Here is a 3,737-nt window from a genome sequence, read left to right on the forward strand (position 1 = left end):
GTCAGCACCAGATAAGCAATGATGGCTGGGGGTTTAGATTCTTTCTTTTTTGTCCTACGAAACTGAAACAATATAAAGAGAAGTTATGAACAAACTTTGCCTCCTGAAATTATTGGTTTGCTATTGTATATAGAAATACGTAAACCAAACTCAAGCCCTGGTTTTGTGAAGCTCTCAGGCTGCTGTGTCATTTAATGTAATTTCTAACAAAGTTCCTGCAATCTTAAAATCCTACAACGATCCTGAAGCTCTTTCACAGAGTTTTTAAGTCTTTCCAGGATGAATTGGTCAACTTAATAGAATTTGGGACATTTAGAAAAAAATGAGTTGTCTCAGAATTAGAAAGAAATAAGAAGAGATCTCGCAGAATTAAGAAATGAAAAACAAATAATTCTCCTTCACAACAAAAACGTGAGAAAATAAAAATGGTGAGTTGGGCTTTCCCACACCGGGAGTCGAACCCGGGCCGCCTGGGTGAAAACCAGGAATCCTAACCGCTAGACCATGTGGGACCGCACGGTGATGCTGTCTGTCACAGCTCCTCCTGTCTGCGCCAGCTCCTTCCTGCGCCGCCTGCTGGTCCCGCCTGCCTTCTGCCTGCACTGCCCGTCCTGCCCGCACCGCTTCTACTGCCCGTCCTGCCCGCACTGCCCGTCCTGCCCACAGTGCCCATCCTACCCACACAACCTGCACTGCCCATCCTGCCCGCACTGCCCGTCCTGCCCGCACTGTCCATCCTGCCCGCAGTGCCCTCACTGCCTGCACCAAATTTAGAGTCACTCTTCAATCAGTCATTAAAATTCTCTTGGTTATAAGATGGGGTTGGAGGCTGGCAGAACTGAAGAAGGAAACGAGAAATGGGAGGATGAACAAATGAAGTCCAGCCTCAAAGTCCAGCATGTTTGTGGCCATTGCCCAGTTTCTCTACTTGTACAACAGGTGGCCACAGAGGTACTTGGATGAAGATGAGTGTGTTCAGGCTGTCAGCATTCAAATTAAAACACACGAACCTGTTCGTTGAGTTCTTCTGCTTACTAGATACCCAAGATGTTTAAAGAACTAGCAAAGAACTGCTTTCAAAGTAGTTTGCCTAAAGCTGAATACCTGGATGCTGACAGGAACCAGGCATGCCTGACAAAGTTGGTGCAGCAAATGCAAACAAGGATATTTGGCACTGCAATGTCAGCAATGTCAGCAACCACAGGTTCAGAAACTTCACTTCTCCCTGTGGTTACGTGGTAGAGCTTGCTGCTGTTCCCACTGAGTTCAGCCTCAAACCCTTGACTGTATAAGAAAGAATAAAAGATAAAGACTAATAAACCACTTCTTATGCGACTTTTTGTTATCAGTATGTATCAGTAAGCAGGCAGTGTGCAGGCAGAGCACAAAACGTTACCTGAGGGCAAAAGGGATTAAGTTTAAGTTTTAAAAAAAAAAATCTGTATCATTTCCCTGAAAGGACACAGTAAGAAGTAACCACCTGCAGGTATTTCAGTTGGGGACATCTATAAACAACAAAATGGAGCTATTTTTTTAATGATTGTTAACAGGAATAATGGGATGAAGCTGAGAAAACTCAGGCAGGTTATAATGCAAAACACCCTGACAGGATCTCAGGCAGACATCTGAATGATTGCCCCAGAATACAACAAGGTCAGCAAGAAATACCCCCATAAGAGCCTCTGCACTGGTGAGAAGTGGCAAAGGTGACCTTGCAAATCCCCATCTGCCTTTAACTGTGGAGTCCTGACTGTGGGACTTTCCTTCCAGGTTTCTCACAGAAATGGGTATTCAATTAATTTGTAAAGGCTTCTAAGAAGAAAACCCATCAGACTGCAGGATTAGCTTGAGGAATTACAGGTTCTGTCTGTGGCTAAGAAATAAACTCAGTTGTTGGCAAGGACCTACAACAATATTACACTGTCTGGCACAAACATCAGCCACGGCAAAGCCAGACGGGTCAGGCAGCTCATGCAGCCCAGAGGGAGAGGAGCAGGGAGTGACAGCGAGGTGGGACAGCTCTGTCATCACCGCTCACGTCGCTGTCTGGGTGCACATTGTGGTGTCAGCTCAGTGTCATCGGCATTGTCCTCCCACCTCTGCTCCGGGCAGCTGGCCCCACCGAGGCAGCTGCTGGTGGGACTTGGCGTAGTCAACCCACACACAGTGTCAGGTTTTCCGGTGTATAACATCTTCTGCAGGGGAGAGCAAACACCCCTGTCCAGCTCATGTGTTTGGATCCATCAGTAAATCCTTAAGAGGACTAAGCTGAAAGAAGCAGAGCTCTTACCAGACACAAAGAGGTGTAAAAGTCCCTTGGGAACCTGTAACTGATGTGGTGGCAGGGACATACGCACCTTATTTTGAGGAGTTTGTGGGAATTTTGAAGCAAGGCAGGCAAAGCTCTGCTGTGGATGTTTTCCTGACCTCCACAGCCAGCAGCCTCAGAGCTTGGCTCACTGAAAGTGACCTGGGAGCATGGGCTTCCTTTCCTATCTCTGCCTAGCTTTGGGACAAGGACTACCCAGGACAGTATAGTTGACCTCCTGGTTCACAAAGGACATTGCCACCTACAGCTTCCTCCCCCATTCCTCTCTCCTCCTGGACAGTTCTAGTTTGTGGCTCTGCCCCTCATCCTCGTCCCAGTGCTGGCCTGATCATCCACTGCTCCAGTTCATGTTACCAGCCTGGCAAAACACCACTCACTTCTGGTTTGTGCTAGTTTAATGAGCTGACATGATTCACTCAGGCTCAGATGAGCACCAGAACCAAGAGCTGGAGCAGCAAGCAGGAGGAGCAAGACGTGATGCACGGGCAGCCCTCAGCTCCCTTCAGCCATCTCACCCCCCACACCCATCTTTCCCTTCTCAGGGCTTGTAATCCTTGTATCTGATGCCCTTTTCCTCTTTACAGCTCCCTTCTAAAAAGGCAGAGCTCTCCTTTGCTGTGGAGAGCTCTGCTAGAGCTCATGCCGTAGCTCTGTAAGCAGCAGGGAGCCACAGTAGCAGGGAAGACAGCAGAAACCTCTCCTGTATGTTTTTAGTCACAATCTGTTTTAGAAAGCAAGAGAGGAAACAAAGAGCATTTGCTGCTCCATCTGTTTCCGCGTCCCATGCTGCTAAGGTTGGGTTACAGCCAGCTGCTGCCATTGCCAATTGGTAATGTGATAGCGCAACTGCTTCCTTTGCAAGGGAGCTAAGGAAGGTAAGAGGGAAAAAACTGGGACAGGATGATTTTAGAAAGCCCCTTTGCAGAACACCTGGCTTGTTATATACATTTACATCATGCCCACTATAAACCCCCCTGCCAATTGCTGCTTACAAACACCTATTGTTACTAATGGCCAAAAATCTCCAACTAGCTCTTTCCAAAGGACCATCCTGAGCTATTTGATATCTTCAGTCAGCTTCAAAACACGGACAGGGTTAATTAAGAACAGGGATGTTTTTTCTTTGCCTCTTACATGCTAAGACCATTTGTCAGAGAGGACTCTCACAGCGCACAGTCCAGAGAACCTCAGCCAGCATCCAGGTCAGCTCAGTCCTGTTCAATAATGTATTTGAGACATTTGATACCAGATGTCTGTGCTTTGAAGTAATGGAGAATTCACCACATCAGCCTGTCCAGCTCGAACCTCAAGCCCCTTGACATTGAATTACATGACACTGAATTACAGATGTGTTAATGGGAAGGGACCTTCGGAGTGTTTTAGCCCGAACTCTTGCTTGAAGTGAGAC

At 47.2% G+C, this 3,737-nt stretch overlaps 1 non-coding gene across 1 annotated transcript; it reads right to left on the minus strand.

Moving 5' to 3' along the window:
• Window positions 1–440: 440 nt before the first annotated feature.
• On the minus strand, window positions 441–512 carry TRNAE-UUC. Its single transcript has one exon. It is a non-coding gene; the product is annotated as a tRNA-Glu (tRNA).
• Between the last annotated feature and the right edge of the window lie 3,225 nt (window positions 513–3,737).

The sequence above is a fragment of the Nestor notabilis genome, unplaced genomic scaffold (genome assembly GCF_000696875.1).
Source record: "Nestor notabilis isolate BGI_N333 unplaced genomic scaffold, ASM69687v1 scaffold21741, whole genome shotgun sequence".
Taxonomy (NCBI): domain Eukaryota; kingdom Metazoa; phylum Chordata; class Aves; order Psittaciformes; family Psittacidae; genus Nestor; species Nestor notabilis.